Source organism: Grampus griseus (genome assembly GCF_964374135.1).
Source record: "Grampus griseus genome assembly, chromosome: 6".
Lineage (NCBI taxonomy): Eukaryota > Metazoa > Chordata > Mammalia > Artiodactyla > Delphinidae > Grampus > Grampus griseus.
This window is the reverse complement of record NC_139000.1, coordinates 54,402,238-54,427,876: the sequence shown is the minus strand read 5'-3', so window position 1 is coordinate 54,427,876 and position 25,639 is coordinate 54,402,238. Positions and strand designations below refer to the sequence as shown.

The window sequence follows — 25,639 nt, the reverse complement described above, 5'->3', positions numbered from 1 at the left end:
TTCATATGATTGTTGAGAAAATCAAATGAGATAACAAATGTGAAGGCTCACTAGAAAAATACTATGAAGATCTTTGTAAATGTAAGGGCTGATAAGTATTGTAGTAATGATAATGATACTCAAAGTGACAATTGTGATCTAAATCTTGGCATAGAATTATGTATAAGAGAACATTAAATGGGTGCTTGGATGCTCTTATGTGTTGGTATAGCGACAGTGTTTGAAAAATGCAAGTCACTAAAAGAACGATTTTGCTGTTTAGCATTGATGTCAGTAAATGAAAATAGCTTGAAATATCTCCTTTGTGTCAAAAAAGGTTAAAACTAGTTTTCAAAGATATAAACAATAGAAAAAGATGAAAAAAGGTAAGTGAGGAAGTGGGGAGAAGGGAAAGTGGGATGAAACAAAGGGTTAAGTTAGGACCCCCCCCCCCCCAATGCATCTCATAGGGCCCTACACCATTTGTTAGAGGTGAGTCAAAGATTGGGTTCTCAGTTTTCCTGCAGCCAGTGCAAGGAGAGAAACATAATCAACTATGTGAATCATAGTGCCCTTAAGGTTCTGTAGTGAAGGAGGGCTGGCTATTCCTAATAATGAGACACAAGACAAAAGATTTTCCCAGGGAGTCATAAAAGAGGACAGTGTATGATGAACAGCATCCCACAGGACATCTTGATGATAAGTAGTCATACATTTTTTGACGTTATCGGTATGATTGCCAAATGAAAAACTGACAAATTCACTGTTAGCAAGTTTTTTGTTGCTTGGCTATAATCATGATTGAATGTATGTTAGGACTAGAAATAATCTCTGAGATCACCTTGGTCCCTCCTTATGTCTTGTGGATTAGGGAATTGAGGCCTACAGGAGTTGAGTGAAGGCTCAGGGTTAGGTGGTGGGTTTATATCAGAGCGCAAGGGGCTTCAGTGAAGATAGTTTCCTCTGAGCCCAACCTGTGTGATTGCGGGAACTTTCCTTGTCTTGATATAAATACCATTTGGCACTTTCAACATGTTTCTAATTGTGAGTTTAGCAGTTTACTGTGGTGGGTTTTTTCTGGCTGTTCGTTGTAGAGTATAGAAGCCGTTGACTATGATGGCATCTTCGTATCTTGTTTGTTTTGTTTTCATTGTAGAAGTTACTGATAAGCCTGCAAAACTGGATCCGAAATTTATAGAGAACAGGTCTCAAAATGCAAAATTTCCAAAATTTGTAATTATACTGCCTGCATTGCCCCTCCTCATAAACTTAACACTGTCATCAAAGACATAACTAGAAAATGCCCCTCCTCATAAACCTAACAGTATCATCAAAGACATAACTAGAAAATGTAGACATCAATATTTTAAGCCAATTAAAGAAAAAAACCCAAACCGTAATTTTGAAACATAGATGGAGTTTTAAAATATTGGCTAAAAGCCTAAGGGAATTTTAGGTTGGCTTCTGTAGTGAACTTATTTGCTCACATTCATGGAAGGTGGCTTCTAATGTAGGCAGCAATTGTTCAAGAGGTTCCTGTGGTGGTTTAGAGGCCGAGTAAAACAAACTTCTTTTATCAAGGAACCATGAGATCAGCTGTGAGAATAAACAAGGGGGCCTAGGTTCTAGAGAAAATGAGAGTGGGTCTCCAAAAGGATCAGTCAGTGGGTTTGAGGGATTTTAGGGAAATTTGACTTTTTATGGTCAATTTGTGAGGCAATGTGTGTCTTTGAGAGAGGCACACTTAATGGACTTTTAACCTAGGAGTAGTGAATCATAGAATGTAAACATTGGAAGCAGTGGTTGTGAGAAGACGTCATGTCTGTCTCATCCACGAGGTTAAATGACTTGACCAAAGTCACAAAGTACAAAGGATTGAGACTTGAATATTTGCAGTCCAACTCTAAGATATGTGGGAATGTGCTGGAGTGGAGGGGAAGAAGAGGCAGTGCAGATGTTAACATCCTTTCCCCATCTGTCTTTTTCTTTACTAATTTGTAAAATTAAAAATCAGGGCCAGATTATCTCAAAGCAATTTCACAAATCTAAAAAGAATTCCTCTTGTGGAGTGTAGGTGTGGGAGATGTAAGTACTTTAAAAGTAATCTTTCTCTTTCCTTAAAAAACCACAGCCTACCTAAAAAGTATTTTTTTCTCTCATTCTGTAAGGAAGAGCAGTTAAAGGAGTTAACCTGAAGGCTACTGAGATGAACAGAGCGGAGCCATAATCTGTTATTCCCCTTCTGCTTGGTATAACCCTGTGAATGAACATGTTGGCTCAAGAAATGGCATGCTGCATCTTTTTCATCTTACTGACAGCAAAATTAGTTTGACACCTTTTATCTCAAACATAAGCACTTTAGGGGCTTCCCTGGTGGCGCAGTGGTTGAGAATCTGCCCGCCAGTGCAGGGGACATGGGTTCGAGCCCTGGTCTGGGAGGATCCCACATGCCGCGGAGCAACTGGGCCCGTGAGCCACAATTACTGAGCCTGCGCACCTGCAGCCTGTGCTCCGCAACAAGGGAGGCCGCGATAGTGAGAGGCCCGCACACCGCAATGAAGAGTTGCTCCCGCTTGCTACAACTAGAGAAAGCCCTTGCACAGAAACGAACACCCAACACAGCCATAAATAAATAAATTAATTAAAAAAAAAACATGAGCACTTTGTTAAGCCAATGTGTTAAGATGCAAAACATACACCACTTTTTTTACTCAAATTGCTTAGCCTGTAAAGTATAACACATTCCCCTGGACTTGGTACTGCCCAGACTTGGTTCAGGTGATGCCTTTATTCTTTCTTTTAAAGTACCACTGTCCTTTGACCCTTACATCCAAAAACTTGCCTACTGAATTAGTGATCTGTGCAAGCACTTGACACTAAATAGTGACATTGTGACTTGAAACATTGGGTGAGCTACAATGCTGTGGGGTTAAGTAAAGTCTTGGCTGGGTCTGTTTATGTTTGTTGTTAGTGATGAGTGTTAAGTGACTCATGGATGAAAAGGTTAAACACAAGGCTGGGCCCATTCTAAGCATCTCATTTCTGCGTGTCCATTTTCTAGGTTGTAAGGTGAGTCAGTGTAAGGCTTTCTGGAAGAATTGAGTCATGCAGAATCCAATGCAGAGAGGTTGTATTTTAGATAAGTGGATAGTGAGAGAAGCTGGGTAGATAGAATAATATTTTGCTTGGGAGTTGCAACAGGAGAAGAGAAAGAGGAAGGTGCACTTTGCTACAGTGTCTAGAGAAGTTGTGCTCCATAATGGTTTATGTTTATACAAAGCTTAGAGCTTTCAAAGCAGTGTCACATACCTGGTCTCACTGACTCTGGGTGGAGAGAAGGGAAGGAGGGAGAGGAGTCTGGAGGTGGCACCAGTGGCATGAATGTTAAAATACAGACATCTCGAGGGTCCTTTGGGTCTGTAGCAAAGCTCCAACTCCATCATCCCAAGAGCCTAAGTAGCTTCTTCCTCCTTCCCTTTCTGATCTGTCCAAGGGCGCTGATCTGGACACCTTCCCAGACCTGTATGGGTCCTCTTTACATTGGGAAATTTGCCCAGGTGGCCTCTGGGGTCCCTTTCAAGAGCTCTTAGAGATGATTCCTAACGCTGGGACGTCTTGCTTAAAGACAGATGATACTGCCTTTTCAGACTGTCTGATTCCTATCATCAGGTTTGCCTTGGCCTCTTCTTTCTTGCATTGTCAGTACATGCAGTGCTTTTCTCAACTGTTTCTGCCTCTTGGTATTTCCGTATGTTATCTTTGCCCCTTTCTCTCATGGTATAATCACATGTTAGCCAAAGTCAAGTATTAGATTTTCCATTCTGTGTGTTGGTAGTTCTTTCTTTAGACATTCTTTGATATCAAAAGAAGGTTTTGGAAAAAAATTAGGTCACTTGCCTGAATTAAATCTAGATAATTTTCAAAACCTCTTAGCTCACTAATTGATCTTTATGTTCTCATTCATCTAAGGAAAATGTGAGAAAAAAATTTTTCCAGCTAATTCATGGCCCCTGTATTATACATGTATTTTGTGCATGCTTGAGGATTCCAAGAAAATGCCAAATAAAAAATTATTTATTTTTTACCTGTATATTTTTGGTTAACTTAAACATTTTTAAACAATGTCAAACTTCGAGAAAAAGTTGTAAGCCTGGTACAAAGATTCCCATATGCCCTTTACCCAGATTCACCAAATTTGAACATTTTACCTCATTTTTGCCTTATTATTCTTTCTCAGCTCTTCAAAAATGTCAAGCTCTGACATATATCCATATATCTCTCTATATGTATTTTTTTCTGAATCATTTGAGAGTAAGTTGTAGACATGTTCCAATATCTTGAAATATTTCAGTGTATATTTCCTAGAAGAGAAAAAAAGAAAAAAAAAGACAAAATCCTTCTTTTATTTTTCCCTTTCCTTTTTGCTCTGGGATCCAACTTAGAGTGTTACACGTTGTTTTCGTCATGTCTCTTGGTCTCTTTTAGTTAGGAACAGTTCCTTAGTCTTTTTCAGTCTTTTTTTTTTTTTTTTCAACTTTGATAAGCTGACATTTTTGAAGAACACCTGCCTCTTACATTGTCCATGTTGCTCACGATGAGGCGTTGTGCTTTGGGTCTGAAGACCTCAGATACAATGCTGTGTTCCTCTTGAGGAATCATATCAGGGCATCAACGTGTTCAGTGCTGGTGATGATAACTTCTGTCTCTTGGTCAAGAGAGTTGTGCCAGGTTTCTCCTCTCTAAAGTTAATTAATATTTTGTTTTCAGGAATTTATAAGTGACTTATAAGTTTGTGATATGGAAATACTTTGAGATTATCTAAATATCCAATTCTTCATCAGACTTTTACCCTCTGCTTTTAGTTACACAGATTATTTTCTAACCTCATCATTACTTCTAAATTTATTAATTTAATTCCACAGTAAAAAATTATTTATTTATACAGTATGTCATGGATTTTAATTTTCTCAGCATGTTTTAAACCATTGCTATCAATATTTATTTTGATGCCCAATATGTCCCAGATTTGTCCAGTGGGAGCCCTTTCAAACTGTCTCCCAAGTCCTTTTGAAATGTCTCTATCATTCCTTGAGCAATTTTTTACTTTCTGCTATGATTAGATGTTCTAGGCTTATCTAGTACTTTCTTGCCCCTGCCCTGGAATCAGTCACTTCTCTAAAGAGCCCTGGTTCTTTTTGGTGGAGAGTGGTATTTTTAGAAACCAAGGTTCTGGGTGGTAGATGTGCTTATTGGTACTGAGGTATCATAGCTTCTAGGCCCTCTCAGTAGGAAGAACTGGGAAATATATAGGTATGTACACACATACTATATACACACAAACATCTGTATGTCTTTCTATATCTATCTAACTATAGATATTAAAAAGCTCGAGTTCGTACCAATACCTCTAATTTCTAGTTTAACACCACAAGGCTTATCCTAGTTGTATCCCTTTCCACATTTGTATCTCCTTCTGCAACAGTGAGAACCCTGCTCCTGTTATTCTTGTTTACTTATTTCCTCAATTTCCTGGCCACATGGGCTATCTCCTGAGTCCAGCCTCTTCAACCTAACAGTCATCTGGGACAAGCCCCTATCCCTGCTCTGCCCATTATGGGTCTGCTGCACATGCTGACTGTACCAGCCAAGGCCTCTCCCTTCCCTTAGCTCAGCTGCGTTATTTGTGAGTTTTAAAAAAATATTAGTGTTTTTCATTGAAAGATGCTTAGAATGGTGATTGCCATAACTAAAGTCAAATTTGTAACTGGTATATTTTCATCTTTCTCCCTGTTCACTATGGGTATGAGAGAAGTGACTGATTTCTAAATATTTGAATGATATTTTGAGGGTTTGTGGTTTGATCACATTTATTAAAGGGTGGGTTCAGTGGGTTAGCAGTGCTTCTCAACAAGTTTTGTATCTTGAGGCACGTAGAAAATGGTGATATTTGTTCAGTACACAGAGTTAAATGGATAAGATTTGTAGAGGATGCAGTCAACAGGCCTGGGGGCTGTGGGTATTCAGGTTCCCTCATCTTGTTATACCTGTCACCCAGTAAGGACATACTACTGTTTTAGAAGCTCTGGTTTAGACCTTGGTACTCCTAAGCTGCTCAGATAGTGCAAGGACCTAATTCCAGTGTCTGTAGCCTGTGTGCCTGATGTTCGTCAGTTCTCTGTCAGATTTGTGCCAGTGGTCACAAGGGGACTCTGTAAGAGGGCATGGATATACAGTGACAGCCCGCTGGCATGTTAGGTGCAAAAGCTCAAAGCACTTGTTATTTTAATGGATGGACTCACTAATCACCTCCATTAGTGGAGGATTGCTGTAAAGCAAAACATAGAAGATAAAATTAAAATTTAAAAAAATGTCTATTCCAAATTCATTGATTTATTACTTTAGCAATTACTTATTGAGCTCTACTTATGTGCCAGGCACTGCTTGAGTTAATAAGGATACAATACTGACCAATTTCGGCTCTCATAGGCCTTATATTTTAGAGGAAGAAACAGATAATAAAGAAGCAATTAATAAAGATTATTTCAGATATCTATGAGTGCCATGAAAAAAATAAACCCAGGGGAGTGTTTTAAGGTGATGATGGGGCATGGACTGATTTGGTACATTGTGATTTGTATTTTTAAAAGATCAATTTGACTGATATGTAGGGAATAAATTTTAGGGAGCAAAGTGTGAGTGTGGGAATCTAGGAGAAAGATGATGATGATTTACACTTGCCTCCAGTATGGTAGCCACTAGCCATATGTGGCAGTTTAAATTTAATTCAAACTTAATTAACATATCTGACACATGCTACAATATGGATGAGCCTGGAGGACATTATGCTAACTGAAACATGCCAGTCACAAAAAGATAAATACTATATGATTCCATTTACATGAGGTACGTAGAGTAGTCAAATTCATAGAGACAGAAAGTAGAATTGTGGTTGCTGGGTGCTGGGAGAGGGGAGTAGTAGTTTAATGGGTATAGTTTCAGTTTTGCAAGATGAAGATTTCTGGAGGATGGTTGTACAACAATGTGAATGTACTTACCTCTTCTGAACTGTACACTTAAAATGATTAAAATGGTAGATTTTATGTGTATATTTTACTACAGTTTTTTAAAAAACAGTTAAAAGAACTAGCTAAAATCTTCTGCATGAGAACACCAGAGATAAGCAGAAGTTTGTGGAGTAAGAGAAGGATAAGAGGAGAAAGAAGGAAGAGTAGCAAGATGACATGAGGCTAGGGTCAAGAGAGGGGGAGAGAGCCAATCTAACATATCTCAAGAAATAGGGTATGGAAAGACAATTAAAAACATTAATGTATCCCCTCCCCCACCCAAAATTTATTAACCTAAAGTCATTTTTTTCCAGTTACGCTAGCCACATTTCAGGTGCTCAATAGAAACATGTGGCTGGTGTCTGCCATATTAGACAGTACACATATAGAACATCTCCATCACTGCAGGAAGTTCTATCATACAGCTCTGGTTTAGACCATGGTGGTTGTAATGGACGCGGGGAGAAAGAAGTAGATGGATTTGGGAAATATAATCAACAGAACTTGCTGATTGATAGGATATTGTAGTAAAATGGAAGCAACAAATAAGGGATGATGTGTGGCTTTTCTGCTTGAGCAACTGGGGTAGATTGATAAGACTGAGTAGGAACGGGCTCGAGCGCACAAATCAAGAGAGTTCTGCTTTAGGCACATTATGCCATCTCTTCTAGAGCAGAATCTAAATAACTCTTAATGGAAGTAGAGGGAGAAGGAAAAGTCCATTTTGATGAGTTTTTCAGTCTCATAACAGATGCTAAATAAGTCCCATATGTTTCTAAGTCCTCATCTTGCTTTAATTTTAGAGAGGCCATTATTGTCTGTTGGTTGTTTTATTAAAATACTATTTCATGCTGCTGCAAAATTTAATTCCACAGAAATCCTTTTGTTTATTTTAATTTTGTTTGAATTGTGATTTGGGATGCCAACTGAAAGTGACCAGAAAATGGGGGGTTTGCTCTTGATTCTTTGCTGAAGAGTTACTTATTAAGAGACCACAGATGGAGGACCCTGACTCAGGCTATGACAGGTAAGTTAGATTATACTAGCTTTACCTTTTTGGAGCTTAACACTTTAAAACATATAAGCAAGGCATGTCTTCTAAAGAAGGAACTGTACGGGATGAGGATACTGCAAGTGGCCTGCCTTAGAACCAAATGACATTTCTTAGTCTCTTTAGAGAAGGGTGCTACTTTCAGACACAAGGACAGTCCATGCTGAGCACTGTTATGTGGGTGCGTACCCTTGAAGTTTTTCCCTCTTAGAAATTTCTGCCAATGTTGCCTCCTTTTTGGAAGGAGACACTTGCCTGTCCATGTTTAGGGTAAGAGGCCCTATATTGACAGTTGTCATGGGGGAGAAGGCTAAGTAATTTTTTTTAATATCACAATGCTTTTATGGCTAATGGCTTACAAACAGGTATCAGGTCTGAGCCAAGTGAATGAGTCACATCTATGCTTTGTGTGTTTCCCTGCACAATTTTTCTGAAGCATGAAAGTTCTCTTTGGCTTTTTGGGTTGACCACTTTTGTGCTTATGAACCAGTCACTCTAGTGCCCTGCTTCCCATTTCCAGACCCTCTTTATTCTTCTGTGAGAGTGGTAGAGATCACCTGACAAAAGCAAACTGGGGGACACTTGGGAAACATCACCCTCTCCTTTGTTTGCTTTAGTAGCACATTTTCCAGCGCCATGCCTCCTGGCAGCAGCAGTCCCCTGAGTGTGGCTCTGTTCCCCTTTGAATGTTCATTGTTTAATGTACTGAGGTCTCCATTCTCTTATGCTGTTGTGCGGATCAGATCGATTCCAATTTGCCATTCAAGAGAGGAGGAGTTTTGATTTTTAATACAATGCATCTGACATTCTTTGTCTGCTTCATCTCTTCTTGTTGTGACAGCCCCCTCCCCCACATCCTGCTCATCAGATAGAAAATGGATATTTACAGATCCATAGCTTTAGTAAGAATAAACTTAGCAGGAACATATAAAGAGTTTTGAAACCTAAGTCCTCGACCACATTGGACTGAGGGTATACTAGAAATCATAGAAATACTGAGATAGGACTAAAAACAAAGAACAACCAGGTATGCATCACAGTGAACTTATATGTGACAGCTGAACTTGGCTCTCTCTAGCCTTGCTTCAGAACCCTGGTGGGGCTCTCTAAGTCCAAGGCATTTGCCAATTCAACCCACATTTTCTCCTTGCATGGAATTAATTTAGAACTAGAGAAGAAAAACTGCCCTGGCATCTGTCTATTTAAATAGAAGGAAAAGTCAAAAGCTTTTTTTAAAAAAAACAATCTTCTCTGAGCATATGTAATGAATTTATGTGGACATGATTTTCTCAAACATTAGGAAGGCTGCAATGGGACCATCACACCAAACAACATGGAGTGCAGCATCAAAATGAGAAATATATTTGGATTTAGAATTGCGTTAGAACCGTATTTTTGATTTTTTAATTCTCCTGTGTCTATCCCTATATTGCAGAACAGTTTTAAGAAAAGGATTTTGAAAACAGCTAAGTTCATCTTTCTTTTAAAGGCAAATACCAACTAAGTATTGTTATACTGTTGAAGAAAACAAACATTGAGAGCTGGAACATGACTTTGTAGTAACACAGTGTCATGAGGAAACTTTGAAGTAGTAACACAGACCTGTTTTCAGAGTCTAGAGCTTTCAGTAGGGATTGGAAATGGATGCTGATGACGGGAACATTCAGTGCATCAAAACTGAATCATAGAAAGATGATTCCATGGTATACACCCAGGCAATGGCATTATAGTGAAGCTTCAGGGTTTTTGATGCTTGGAAGATGAAAGTAGAGCATTGGAAAATCCAGGAATCTTTTCCTAATAGAGTGGTAATAAGACCAAACATACTTTTTCTTTTCTTTTTTTAATTAATTTTTAAAATTAATTAATTTTGTCTGCGTTGGGTCTTCATTGTTGCGCACAGGCTTTCTCTAGTTGCGGTGCACAGGCTTTCTCTAGCTGCAGCAAGCGGGGGCTACTCTTTGTTGCGGTGTGCAGGCTTCTCATTGCAGTGGCTTCTTTTGTTGCGGAGTGTGGCCTCTAAGTGCGCGGGCTTCAGTAGTTGTGGCAGGCGGGCTCAGTAGTTGTGGCTCGTGGGTTCTAGAGGGCAGGCTCAGTAGTTGTGGCACATGGGCTTAGTTGCTCAGCAGCATGTGGGATCTTCCTGGACCAGGGATTGAACCCATGTCCCCTGCATTGGCAGGCAGATTCCTAACCACTGTGCCACCAGAGAACTCCAAACATACTTTTTCTTCATCATAAATGGTAAGTGATGTGTCTACCTCCACAAAAGTGTGCCATCATAATTAACAAAAGAAGTGAACTCCCTTCCCACCTGAAAGTGAGTGTATATATAATATACGCGCACATATTTATTTATATGTGCACACACACACATGCATGTCTTTCCTGTCGCTTCACTGGCAAACGTATGACCAGTGACTGTGCATGCAGAAGTTTAGCTCAGTTCTAATTGGAGAATTTCAGAGGTGTGGTGGGAGGGTTTACACATAGATTTATTTGCTTGCATATTAATCCTCTCTTCCAACAAGGAGGCTAGAGGTCATCTCAGTGAAGTTTTGCCTCTTTCTGCATGAGGCCAAGTTTTTAATGTCTTCTCCGTGTTTGAATATTGGCTTACCTATGTACCAGTCAACTAGTGCTATGAGAGCAAGAATCATCATTTTTTTCTAATGACCATTTATACAGGGCTTTTAAAACTGCAGAGTGCTGTCCTGCCCTGTTTCACCTAGTTTTCACAACCAGGAGAGGTGGGCAAATATTTTTAAAGTCCAGATGATCCTGTTGGGGAATCTCCTCTTGGGTAAGTGATTAACATAAGTTACATGCTGTTGACCAGCCTTACAATCTTTTTCCCAGCATATGAAATGAACTTTATATTCTGACATGTTTCCCAGCTACATGATTTGTAATCCCAATGGTGTTACATGCTGCAGTAGCTAAGGGAAATTTCATTTTATGCAAGATGCTGAATTATGAAATAATCTTGGTTTTAGGAAAGGATACAGCATTCTTGGAGATTTTATGACCAAGGATAAAGAACATTCAGAAGCTAAATGAAAACCAAAAGAAAGAAAATGGTGTAACATGCTCTGCTCAAGTTTTTTTTTTTTTTTTTTTAATGTGTGGTTTCTCTTGTTCTTCCTGGTGTGGGAGCTCTTGGAGCGCAGGCACTAGTAGGTTCCTGTCCCTCACACTTAGGGAGATGCTCAGTAAATGTGGAGTAAATTAAATTACAAAACAGAAGATACATGCTTCAGGTAGAGATTTTGATTGGCTGCTGGTTCTGACACATGTTGTGACACTGGGTAATTCAGAAGATGTTTCCCCCAGAATTTGCAGAAATTCTCTGCCTGCTAGGGCTAACCATTTGACACATTAATAGCTCTGAAACAGAATATGGGTCAATTTTGCCACTGCCTTCTTTCCACAAAAATGCATACTTGAAAGCTTTTATGACAAGATGATCAGAGAGCAGAATTTATTTCTGAGCAATTATCTTACTTTCTGTTAAAGTTTGTTCCATTAACTTTCATCATGAGTTTTGTTTGATATGTGCTAGAATGCTAGGGCAGCAGAGGCTCTGGCAAATACTATTAGTGAGATAAAGTATCATTAAAACCAGCACATACTCTCTCCATTACTCTCTATCCCTTTACTTTGCTTTATTTATTTATTTTTCATAACACCTCTCTCCGAAATTGTTTATTTTTGTTTTGCTTAATGTTTATTTTCTGTCTTCCCATTAAAGTGTAAGCGCCACAAAATCAGGGTATTTGATCTGTAACGCTGGTATCTAGAACAGTACTGGGAAATTTCTAGGTGCTTGATAAGTGTTTGTTGAATGAATGAATGCATGTAATTATGGCAGTCTGAGCCTGTCTGTATTACTTATTCATTATATAAATATTTGTATATTTATCAAGTTCCTATTATGTACCCCATGCTTTTATATATGCCAGAGTTTCAGCAGTGAAAAGATACAGTGCCTGTGTTTACAGATTATAATGTGTCGTGCTGTGTCCAATATGATAGCCACATGTGGCTATGTAAATCTAAATGTAAATTAATAAAATTAAATAAAATTAAACATTCTGTTCCTTAGTCACACTAGCTTACATGTAACTGATGGCTACTATATGTGCTTACATGTAGCTGATGGCTACCATATTGGACAGCACAGATATAAAATATTGCCATTATCATAGAAAGTTCTATTGGATAACACACATTTAGTGATAAAACAGATCAATATTTGGGCATTTGTATTGCAGAGGGATATAATACATGCTGTGTAGAGAATAAGCACGTTTCAAAGGGAGCGTATAGGAGAGGCTTCTAGCCTAGAATGTGGCTGTCAGGGGTTGTCAGAGATGGCTTTCTGGAGGAATGGCTTCTAAACTGAGAAATCAAGAATGCATAGGGATTAGGCAGGCTAAGGGGAGTGTCTGAATCAAAGGAAACAGCTGGAGGAGAAGGGGCTAGAATATGTACCTTAATATGGTTAGCTGCAGGAGGACCTTGTACGTTATTTTGAAGCCTACCCGTGAGTGGACAGATCGCATGTCCATTCATAAGCCACCTCCCATGCAGGCAGATATTTTTGTCATGGCAGCTTCTGTCTCTTCTCAGGCCCAGCCCAGCATCAATCTATAGCAGCCTCCTAAAGGAACTTCCTGCTTCTACTTTTGACTCCTCAACATTTTATCTGCAGCGAGATATTATTCACTTGCTGAAAACATTTTATTGCCTCCCCGTACCACTTAGGATAAAGCTCAAACTCCTTAACGTACCTGTGAGGGTCTTTATGATCTGGCCCCTGTTTACTTTCCCCAAATTTATTTTCCTGCTCTTCACTTCTCACACTATGACTGAGTAGCATCACTTCTCCAAATGTTCCATTTCTCTGACCTCTAGGCCTTTGCACCTGCTGTTCCCTCTGCATGGAAAACTATTCCTCTTCCCTGGCTCATCTTTGTTTCCATACTTGCTTTTCAGACCTCACTTGAGAGTTTCTTCAGGATCCCCTGATATCGAAATCAAGGTGAGGTGCCCCACCGTATTCCCTGTCACACCTTTGTGTTCCCCTATTGTAGAATATATCACACTGTCTTATTTTGCCCGCTTTTGTGTCTGTAACTCTCAGCCCTGGGACTGCAGGAATCACATCTGCCTTGTTCCCTTTTTTGCCCCAAGTACCCAGTATAGTGCCTCAGTAAATATTTGCTTATGGAATGAATGAATAGATTTGATGATCCATCCTCCTTTCCAAGGTGTGATCAATACGAAGTATGGTTCTGAAATGAAGAGGCCCATTAGAAGAAGCTCCTAAAATTCAGCCACTGGGGGGAGAAAAGAGAGAGAAGTCCGTTCGTGAAGAAAGCAGATCAGTGACCCTTATTATTTGTTTTTATGCTTAATTTTTTTATTGAGGTCTGTTTTCTTTTTCAACTCAACACCATGCACAGAAGCATGCAGTCCAATGACTTAAGGTAAATTTGTAGAATTGTGCAACTATGACCATAATCCAGCCTTAGAACTTGTTCGTCACCCCAATAAAATTGCTCCTGTATGTTTACAGTTAATCCTTGTTCCTACTCCCAGTCTCAGGCAACCATTAATCTATTCTTTGTCTCTGTGGGTTTGTCTCTTCCGGGCATTTCATGCAAATGGAATCATATAATATGTGGTCTTTTGTGTCTGACTTCTTTTTCTTAGCAAAATGTTTCTAATATTCATCCTGTTGTAGGGAATATCAGTATTTAATTCTTTCTATATTCAATAATATTCCATTGTATGGATATACCACATTTTATTTATCCATTTATCAATTGGTGGATATTTGGGTTGTTTTCAGTTTTTGGCTGTTATGAATAACGTTGCTACGGACATTCACATATGGATCTTTCTGTGGATGTATGCTTTCATTTCCCCTGGGTAGATATCTGAGAGTGGGATTGCTGGGTAAATTTATGTTTAAGTGTAAAAAATTTTTCTTAAAATTTTAATTATGGTAAAATGCACAGAACACAAAATTTACCATAATAACCATTAAGGGTACAGTTCAGTACTGTTAAATACATCCACATTGTTGTGCAACCAATACCCAGAACTCTTTTCTTCTTGCAAAACTAAAACTCTATACTCATTGAGTAACAACTCCCCATTCTCCCTCCCCCTCAGCCCCCAACAACCACCATTCTACTTTCTGTATCTATGAATTTGACTACTCTAGGTACCCATGTAAGTGGAAACATACAGTATTTGTCTTTTTGTGACTGACTGACTACACTTAGCATAATGTCCTCAAGGTTCACCCATGTTGTACTGTGTGTCAGAATTTCCTTTCTTTTTAAGGTTGAATAGTATTCCGTTGTATGTATATGACTCATTTTGTTTATCCATTCATCCATGGATGGATACTTAGGTTGCTTCCAACTTTTGACTGTTGTGGATGCTGCTATGAACATGGGTGTACAGATGTCTCTTTGAGGCTGCCTTCAATTGTTTTGTGTAAATACCCAGAAATGGTTTTGCTGGATCATATGGTATTTCTATGTTCAATTTTTTGAGGAACCTCCATACTATTTTCCATAGTGCTGCACCAAGGTTTTAATTTCTCCACATCCTCCCCAAAGGTTGTTCTTTTCTGTTAAAAAAATCTTTTTTTTTTATTAGAGCCATCCTAATGGGTGTGATGTTTAACTTTTTAATAAATTGCCAAATTGTTTTCCAAAGTTACTACACCATTTTACATTCCTACCAGCAGTGTATCTGGTGTGACCTTTGTTCTTAAGGGCTAACTTTAACCAAGGCAGCATACCCTTTTATCCCTCCACCTGGTGTTGTGAGCTGACAGTTAAGTGACACAATGTCTCTTTCCTTGAAGAATAAGGGATTGGCAGGATTGTGGCAAAGCTTGGTAGGTCTCTTTCTGCACCGAGTGTGAATGAAACCTCTTCAGGGAAACTCTGTCTTAGGAGTGTGCTGGAAAGCTCACTGCCCAAAGCCATCCCAATGAGAATTCATTTTGTGGGTTTTGTTAGAGTTGGGCCCAGTGGACCTTAAATTTACATAATTACATGGAATCCAGAAGAAATGTACATAAAGAACAGGGCACAGATTCATACATTTAGCACAATCTGGAATAGCTCTGTAAACAAGTTTTTATTGAGCAGTCACCATGTGGCCGGGATTGAGCTAGATGCTGGTGGGATGTGGGTTTCGTAGATGCCCAGGGAATTTAGTTTTGTTGGGGAGATCAATTTAATCCAAAAGAAGCCACAGCTGAACCCTCTAAGATAGGATTTACTTAAGTGGGGAAATGTGTGGTACAGATTATAAGTATGGTAGCAACTCCAAGTAGAGGACTATCTATGAGTGCTGGAGGTGTTGGAGTTGGCTTCCTGGATGAGGGAAGGTAAGGGTATATGGAGTTTACCTTGAGAGAGGGAAATGGGGGACATTCCAGGTGGGGGCCAACACGACAAAAGGCCCGTAACTGAGATGACTCATGGCTTATTGGTGACACCATGAGGAGACTGCTTGACCAGAGCTGTGGAAAATAGGACTGGGCAATGAAGCTGCATCAAGACCTGGAGCCTGGTGTGGGCCTGTAGGAGCCCCTTCCTCCCCGGACTAGCAGGATAAGTGTTGTATTTCTTTCTGTATTTTGAGGCTTCCATTTTCTAGGGGGCCTTTCTTCTTTTTAAAGTGAAGACTGAGGTTTTCTGGATTGTAGAATCCCAAGATAAGAAAAAAAAAAATTCCCCAGGGCAGCTTACTAAAGTTTGCTCTTAAAAAAAATATTCCTGCCTAGCAGTCATAAATAGCTTGCTAGATATGAATTTAAGTAGGCCAACTTTGAAATTCTATTCTAATTCAAAGCATGTTGCAAAGCCCTGTTTTCAGATTGGCAATTCAAATGCTTTCCCAGATAATACAGAGGGATGTTAAGATAAACTAAGGCTACCACAAAATAGGAAAGGCAATTGGATGTCAAACTTCACTGATAACAACTGGCATGATAACTGATGGTTACTTTCTGGTTGGGTTGCTCAAAGATGGAATGATTAACCACACCACAGATCTTTTATATATTACAAAGCTATCATAATAGGTGCTTTCTGATATTTTCTCAAGAAAGTCTTTGGGACTTCTGTTACTGGAATTAGGCTCATTTATTAAGGCTTGAGTTAACTAAGGTACGGATTGTTCTGAAGAAGGCTTCTTTCATTCAGTATATACTTATGGTGCACCTGCTACGTGCCAGGCATTGTACTAACACTGGAGATACCAAGCTGTACAAAACATCATCCTTACATTCTGTGAATGGTGTACCCTAACTTCACACCAAGCCATAGACTGATATCGACAGAAAAAATCAGGGATGAGGTGATGGGATATCTCATCTCCTTATGCCTATGTAGATTTCTTATTTGCAGTTTTGGTCTAGAGTAGTGGTTCTCAACTGTGGGTGGTTTTGGCAATGCCTGCAGATATTCTGGTTGTCATACTGGGGAGATGTTACTGGATTCTGGTGGATAGGGGTCAGGGATGCTGCTAAACATCTGAAATGCACAGGAGAACTCCCCACACAAAGAATTATCCAACCCCAAATGTCAGTAGTACCAAGGTTAAGGAACCCTTGCAGAGGGACTTCCCTGGTGGCACAGTGGTTGAGAGTCTGCCTGCCAATGCAGGGGACATGGGTTTGCGCCCTGGTCCAGGAGGATCCCACATGCCGCGGAGCAACTAAGCCCATGCGCCACAACTACTGAGCCTGCGCTCTAGAGCCCACGAGCCACAACTGTTGAGCCCGTGTGCCACAACTACTGAAACCCGCATGCCTAGAGCCTGTGCTCTGCAACAAGAGAAGCCACTGCAATGAGAAGCCCACGCACCACAACTAGAGAAAGCCCTCACACAGCAATGAAGACCCAACACAGCCAAAAATAAATAAATAAATAAATAAAAAACCTGGCAGAGAGGTAGGAATTCTACAAAGGCTCTAGCAATGAGTCTTTCTGACAACTGTTATGATGAAGGTTGTAGAGAAAAGTGAAATGGAATAAATGTGACTTATAAGAATCCAAGAGCTGGTGCATTGAGAATAACAGAGACTCGTCACTGATGACGTTTCTATTGGGAAAAGGAAGTCCATCTTGTGAGGGTTGCTCCCAACAAGGGCCCTATTGCAATTTGGACTGGAGGATTCTTTGTGTGGAGGACTGTTCTCTGGACTGTAGGTGTTTAGCATCCCTGACCCACACTCATGTGTGCCAGTGCCACACCCAGGCATTATGACAAACCCAGAGACCTTATGTTCTTCCAAATGTCCTGAGGTGAGGTAGCACAGACCAAAGTGGAGAACCTTCAAGGAGTACTGATCTAGGGTCAAGATGTGTGGGTTCTAGGTGAACTTGGTGACTCCCAGTAGAAGTAATTTTACCTCTTTGAGCTGAGTGTCTTCATCTATAAAATGAGAGGATTGGGTTAGATCGGGGACTCCAAGGTGGAGGATGGATATCCATTTTAGTGCAGGAAGAAAATCTATAATTTTGTCTAATTTTCTTGTGTTCTTTTAAAATGGCACTTTTATGTATGTTTTATAATGTACCTGGCATGGACAGTAGCATGGGTACATAAGTTATATAAACATGAATGTGCATTTATGGTGGGCATGCTCAGTGGTGTTCAACTGAAGGGGTGCAGCACCATCAGAGAAGTTGGGCACCGTATTCCTCTTCTGACAGCCTAAGTTTGGGGAAGGAATGTCACAGGAGCTGGAGACTTTCTAGCCATGGATTCATCTCTGCTGAAGGGCATACAAGGTGATGGATATCAGTTTTACCAAGAAGCAACCACCCACAGAGCTTCACTTCCTGGTGTGTGGAGATTGGCATAGGACTTTAGGCAAAAAAACTACATGTTCCCTCATCATATAGAGCCAGAATTTGTAAAAACTGGCAAGCCACTGGGGTATTTTAAATTATTCTCTACATGGGTGTGGAAAATACTATTCCCTGACAGAAAATTTGATTCACACTTTACAAAGAGTATGGATGGGGACACGGTTAAATTGTGTAATCACCACTCACAAAAGGGCCCTGAGTAGAACAGCCTCTTCCAACCCTGCTCACTTCAGCTGGAGCAGAATAGCACACTGGTTTTCAAACACTTATGCTACACCATGTTGAGCAACTTAGTAGATTTTGTATTCTTAAGACCACTCCTTTGGAAGCTGCTCAGAGGCACAGTTCTCACTCAGTCCCCTTTCCATTGACGTCAGGCTGAGCTGCAGGGAGATCAGAAGTTGTCCACAGCCATTGTAGTCTCAAGATCTAAAATAGAAATCTTTGCCGTCCCCCATTCCCAAGCATGTTAATTATCACTTCTCCTTTTGTCATTTATCTTGGGGGAATGTGTACTTGGTAGTCATATAAAGAAGCCATATTTTAGAAATCAGCTAGTTTCTTAGATTACTTATGTGCGGCAGGAATCTGTTTTGACAAATAAAAGTTTCTCCCCAGGGAGTGAACTAAAATGAAAACTGCAGGCCTGCTTAGGCCTGTACTTGGCAGAAAAGGAGGTTAATGTGACATTAGTAGAATAGAAGTAACTTTGCTGTTGGTGAACAGAATGGTTATTGAGTCACACACACTGACCATGCTGTTTTAAGCACCCTGTCATTGCCCCCAGCTTTGCTCCAGGGACGTATAGTATTTCTGTGGCTGTTAAGGTGGAAGTACTTTACTTTACCTAGGTAAAGCAAAGTTAGAATTGTAGAATCACTGTCCTAAAAGTGATCTTAACAAATCATTCCATTTGCTTCCCTGTCTCCTACCCTGCTCAGAGGCAGTATAGTACAATGGTTAAGGGCACGGACCCTGGGCCAGGCTGCTGGCTCTGAATGTCCCCTCTTCCACTCATGAGTTGTATGGCCTTAGGCAACCTATTTATGCCCCCTGTGCTGCTGCTTCCTCATCTGCAATGCAGGCACAATGAGAAAAATGATGGTTATGTCATAGCATTGCTGTGAAGATGAAATGAAATAATATCCATAAAGATCTTACTATGTGTAAAGCACATAGTAGTATGTTAGCTATTATTATTAGCTATTCTTAACTTCAAAGAGGAATAATCATTAATCCCAGATTTGTAACCCATCTCTAGATTACTCAGTAAGCATCATTTTGATGTAAAGGCATAATGGGAAAAATGCACATTTTATTCTGCATATGTTTCTTTTTCATTCTGAGTTTAGGTAAGGCTGGCAGAGGCAATTTCCCCTCCCTATAGTGGAGGAACTTGGGGGGCAGCTACGGTACGGGGCTGCTTTGTGTGAGGAGAGGATTTGGGGTTAGATCATAAAGTTGAACTGGGTTACAGAAAGAGGTTTTTGATTATTCTTCGCAAATCATTAGGAATTGGGAAGAGTGACTTAGAGGTAGGGAATGAATGTGATGACTTTCTAGGTGCCCTCTGGTCTAAGATTCTGTAATTTTCAAAGGGCAAGTTGTCTTCATCGGCTTCTAGCCCCTCTGGCTCCACACAAAAAATGTATTTGGTTTCTGTGGACATGAGTGTCCAAATAAGAATGTTAAAGTTGTTGTTTGTCAGTATCAAGGATTTAGTCCCTCCCTGCTTCCTCCCAGTGCAATATGCCAAGTATCTACTTTAAAATGTGAAAGCTATTTTAATCTCTCAATTGTACCCAGATTTGACAGGTCAAATTTCAATAGACTATTAAAACAGTTCAGCTTTGGTGTAAATTGACCCAATTTACGTTCATATCTATCAAAGATGTTCATTCATGCAGTTACCACAATTCTGCATTTTTCACAGATATATCATTTCATTTATGGATGGTTCAGACTCCTCATTAGACCTGAGGATTTGAGGTGTGAGACCCATGGTTCTTCCAGCCCAGCAACATGCTATGGGAGAGATTATAAAGTATTTTGTTATTTCAGTGAGCTCAAAGGTTAGGGAATATGGAGGTTTCTTTAAATGTCTAAAGTGCATATACTATTTGAGGTTTTCTAAGCAGTTCATAAAGCTATGCCTGCATTTTCGACTGGTAGGCATTCTGAGTTTTACATTCTCATAGCTTTCCGATGGAAATAGTAATTTTCATATGTAGAAAATAAACCTCTTTCAAGGTTAGCGGATACCAGCTAGTCTTTGTGTACTGAAATCTAGTGAGTGATATCTTTTTTAATTTGTTTTTTTGCTTGTTTGTTTGGTTGGTTAATAATGCTTTATTTGACAGTATCCAAAAATGCAAATGTACTCCTCTAGGTGGACATCTTACTTCCACTTTCATATGCATAAATTTTTCTCTTTAAATATCCTGCTTAAAAACACCAACTGGTGAATGAGACCTTAAGTCAGTCTTTTTGTAAATTTTTGGAAGACTATCATTATGGCCTCCCCTAACTTTCTTCTTAGAATAAAAACTTTGATTTTTTTTTATGCCTTTGGTGAAAGTATAGGAAATAAAATGAATTTGCAAATCCCTTTGAACACTTTTAAGATCTTCTTTCCAGACAGTTCTGTTATAGATTTCCTTAGGTTTAGTGACAAGAAAGCAGATACACTTTCCCTTCATAATTTTAGAGTGGAAGCATCTTGTACCAGTTATTCACTTTCTCTTCTATACCTTCAACTCTCCTTTGTTCTAAATCCTAACTATCAGTTTTCAAGTTAGATTCCGGTATCTTGCATATTGAAACAAACAAGCAAGCAAGCAAGCAAGCACACAAACAATGAGCATTAAAACAAAGCAAAGCAAAACAAAACCAACCAAACAGAAAACTAAAAAATCCTCTTTTGACCACAGCTGATCCTTCTGTGGGTGCTGCCTAAATTTTTTTCCTTTCATTCAAATTTCTTTAAGGAGAAATCAACCGCATTTAATGTATCTACCAATCAATTGAAACTGCTTTGCTTCAGGTCACTGGTGACCCCTTGTATCAGATGGGATTCTTTGTCTTGCTTTGTTGAACAAACTCCAACTGGCTTAAACATAATGGAGAATTCTTGGCTCATGTAAATTAAAATCCTGAAGTGAGTGGTGGCCTTAGGTGAGGCTTAATCTGGTGCCTGAAATGATTCACCAAGGACCTGGGTCCTCTCCATGTCCTTGCTTTGCCTTCCATGTTTCGTCTTCATTCTTTGGCTCTTCAGTGTCACTTACTTATCTTTCCACATCCCAGCCCTAGCCTTTCCCCTCTTATAGTGACATAAGTTGCAAGCAATTCCAGATATCCTATCCTCACATTAAAAACCTTACAGGAAAAAGACATAGGAAATGTCTTTTTTTCTCAGAAGCCCCAGCAAATAATCTCCTTGCACCCCATTATCTCTGCTTGGATTCCTGCCCATCCCTGAACCAATCAGTCACTCTGGCCAGGGGTTTTGAAATGGGGATTGACCGAAGCCAGTTATGGCTCGTCTTTGGAGCTAAGCATGGCACCAGTAAATCCAGATCACATGACTAAAAGTGGGGAAAGAGTGATTCCCAAGGCAAAATTGGGGTGCTTTTAACAAAATGAGAGAAGAGGGTTTTGGGCAGTGACAACAGGGGGTGCTATCTCTGAAATGTCATAACCTTCCTTCTTGAAACTCGACTCCCTTGGTATCAATTCTCTTCTATCATGATCTGGCTACTTTCTTGGTTCTCTTCACATTTCTTAGGCTTTCTTACTTAAGTTCTCTTTGATGGCTCCTCTTACTCTGCTCATCAGTAAACATTGGTTTCTTCAGGATTCAACCCTTTCTTTTTGCTCCTTTTGCTTTCATATTCTGTATCTTCTCAGCTTCTGCTCCCAGATTAATGCAAGGAGTCTCCTACTCTCAGATATAACGAGTTCCTGAAAATGTGTCAGATGGTTACACGTACAAAAGTCAAATATATTCTAGAAGGCATTGGAATGTGTGTTGAAAAAATGGTAATAAAACACCTAATTATACTCCTCCTTTTAAACAGTATCATCAACCAGAAGATATTTCCAAAAATGTGTACCTATATTCTTTAATTTAGTGCTTTTCCTTCATAATGGATCATGCTTTCATCAACTTAGATCCAATGACTATCTGTACACAATAATTTCTGACTTTTCTATCAGTAGTGTCAGACTTCAATTTCCTTTTTACCTCTTTTTTTTGGATTAATTAAACAGTAAGCCCAAAATGTAATAAACCCCAGTAGCCAAAAAATTACACAAACATTGAGTGAAAACATTGTTGCTACTACCAGAACTGAACATCTGGCTGATAAGTATTGTCACCACATGATCGCTCAAAATATTTATTCTTCAGCTGAGGAAACAAAATCCATATTTGGCATATGAAAAGTGATTTACGGATTTTAGATTACAATGTACAGAGGTGAAATGGATGAGAGTTCATTGCAGCTTACATTTCTAGCTCATGTGTAGCCAATTGCCTCCAAGACAACTCCACAGAAATGTTTTCAAGGGCACTTCATCCTTCCAGCATCCCTCCTGCATTCTCTAGCTCAGGTGGAGACACCACCACCCTCCCTAGTTGTTCAAAACAGAAACCTGAGATTATCCCTGACGTGACCTTTCGTTGTTAGTGTATAGGAATGCAAGAGATTTCTGTGCGTTAATTTTGTATTCTGCTACTTTACCAAATTCGTTGATTGGCTCTAGTAGTTTTCTGGTAGCATCTTTAGGATTCTCTATGTATAGTATCTTGTCATCTGCAAACAGTGAAAGTTTTACTTCTTCTTTTCCAATTTGGATTCCTTTTATTTCTTTTTCTTCTCTGATTGCTGTGGCTAGAACTTCCAAAACTGTGCTGAATAATAGTGGTGAGAGTGGGCAACCTTGTCTTGTTCCTGATCTTAGTGGAAATGGTTTCAGTTTTTCACCATTGAGGACAATGTTGGCTGTGGGTTTGTCATATATGGCCTTTATTATGTTGAGGAAGGTTCCCTCTATGCCTACTTTCTGGATAGTTTTTATCATAACTGGGTGTTGAATTTTGTGAAAAGCTTTTTCTGCATCTACTGAGATTATGAGATCGTTTTTATCCTTCAATTTGTTAATATGGTGTATCACATTGATTTGCGTATATTGAAGAATCCTTGCATTCCTGGGATAAACCCCAGTTGATCATGGTGTATGATCCTTTTAATGTGCTGTTGGATTCTGTTTGTTAATATTTTGTTGTGGATTTTTGCATCTGTGTTCATCAGTGATACCTGACATGACCTTTGATTTCATTCACACACTTTGCTGATTTGATACTATATGTCGTGAAATTGCCCTACCCTCTTTATCCCTATTACCACTTACCCTAATTTAACTCCATGTCATTTTTCAACTGGTCTTCCTTCTTTTACCCACGTTCTATACCAGGGGTCAGCAAACTTCTCTGTAAAGGGCCAGATAGTAAATATTATAGGCTTTTCAGGCCGTATGGTCTCTTCCAACTACTTAACTCATCTTTGCAATAACAGTCATTGATACAATGTAAATGGATGATTGTGGCTGTGTTCCAATAAAACTTTATTTATAGACACGGAAATTTGAATTTCATATAATTTTCATGTGTTACAGGATATTTTTCTTCTTTTGACTTTTTAAAAATCTTAAAAATGTAAAAACTCTTCTTAGCACACAGGTCATACAAAAGTCTTGCAGGCTGCAGTTTGCTGACCCAAGTTTTACCGGGTCACCAGAATGAGATTACCAAAATATAAATCTGAAAATTTCATTTGCACCCTTAAATCCATCATGGTTCTGCCACCATGAGATAACAGAATAAGGTCTATCTTCCTTGAAATGGTCTGTTAATTCCTTCATGATCAGAGCTTCAGCCTTATATCTTGCCAGTTCTAGTCGTGGACTGCACAGTTCAGAATGCTGACTCCCTTGCAGTTCCCTGCCCACACTGAACTTTTTTTTTTTCTTAGGCCTTGACTGCTGTTCTTGGAAGGTCTTCCCTTCTTCCCTTCTCCCTTCCTTCCTTCCTTCTTTCCTTCCTTTTTTCTTCACAATGTATTAGAATTGTTGCATTGTTTGCCCCGCTAACAGGTTTCCTGCTGGCAGGACCATTTATTACTCTACTTTGTGTCCCCATTATCTCACTTCTAGCCCAGTGCCCTGCTAAAGTAGGTACTCAGTAAATATTTGTTGAATGCATGCATGCATGAATGAATGGACAAATGAATAAGTGGAATGGAATAGTTAAATGAGGCAAATTTTCTGTTTTGCTAACAACCCTGACCAAAGTGTTAGTGAGTTCATAGGTTGAGACCAGTACAGTTCTTAACTGTACAGTTCTTAACATAGGAATGGGTTGGGTTTCAAAAGCTTGTTTGTAAGTTGGTTGTTCAGAACTTGGAATGCATTTTCCCATATAAATGATTTTGTAAATTATACCTAACTGTTAGCCCTACTCCACCGAGGATTATTTGATGCATCATGTCACTGAACTGTGGAGCTGAAATTTTAAAAACTTAGAATATAATAAGTGAGATGTCATGGTTTAAATTCTATTAAAATATTATAAGCCCACATTTCATCTCAAGAAATGTTAAAAGGTGGCATTTTGTAATACTATAAATAAAACAAAACTGAATGCCTGTAAAGGCTTAGTGTAGAAAAGATGGTAGGAAAATTCTGCCTCCTACCTTTTTCCCATAGAAAAATTCTATGGGATACAACGTTTTCAAGAACATCAGTTTTTTTACTCTTCTCATTATCACTTCAAAACTTACAGTTTTCTTTGCTATGATAAATGTTAGTCATTAGAACTTCTTTTGGGTTCATCAGAAAAGGTTATGTTCAATTTTTGACTCAAATGTAAATGATACATAGACACACTTTAGAGGCCTAAAAAAAAAAAGTCTTCTTAACCATTTACTTCTAACCTCGTTCAGCAAAATTTCATGTTATTTTATCCTTGCTTTTTTTCTTGCTTTAGAATTATTGTTTCTCTTTTGTTCTCTTTTTCTTCTTGTTTTTCTCTCCGGCTTATCAGCATGTTACTTGTGGTGTTTGATTTCCTTGTATCTTGGCTAAGAGGTCAGGTAGGCACTTGTGGGATCAATGATAAGATCATTAGCTTCAAGTCACTTTCATTTATTAATTGAGTTGTTTACTAAATCTTTCCTCTATTTGATATGTATTTATCAAAATGCTTTCTAAATCTAAGGCAGAAGGCCAGCTCTGAATCAGTTACGGAAAAGGGTTTGGAAGGACAAAGTGGAGTTAGTAGGAATGAAAGGAAGTTTGAAGAGCAAGAGCAAGGCTTGGTATTCAGAAGCCATGATGATCTAAGTCATGATCTAAGTCTAAGTAATAGAATACACTCATTGTAAAAAAATCCTGACATTACAGGAATTCTTAATTTAGACAAGTAAATTTACTCTTAAACTCCCCCATTGCAGATGAGGTATATACATCCAGATATTTCATGTGTATATGAACATATATTATTAATAACGATTTTTACAAAATTGGGATCATATCTTATTTCATCAAATCTAAAATTCTCAATTAAAGAT

The 25,639-nt window shown here is 39.1% G+C and overlaps 1 protein-coding gene across 7 annotated transcripts in view; it reads left to right on the top strand.

Moving 5' to 3' along the window:
- Positions 1 to 25,639, top strand: part of GLIS3 (GLIS family zinc finger 3) — a 513,435-nt gene that overhangs the window by 84,070 nt on the left and 403,726 nt on the right. For 2 of the 7 annotated variants that reach the window (XM_082657133.1, XM_082657134.1), the window contains exon 2: positions 13,093 to 13,138. The exons of the other annotated variants lie outside the window; for them this stretch is intronic. The gene's annotated coding sequence lies outside the window, so the exon portion shown is untranslated. The remainder of the gene's footprint in view (positions 1 to 13,092; positions 13,139 to 25,639) is intronic. 7 annotated transcript variants of the gene reach the window in all.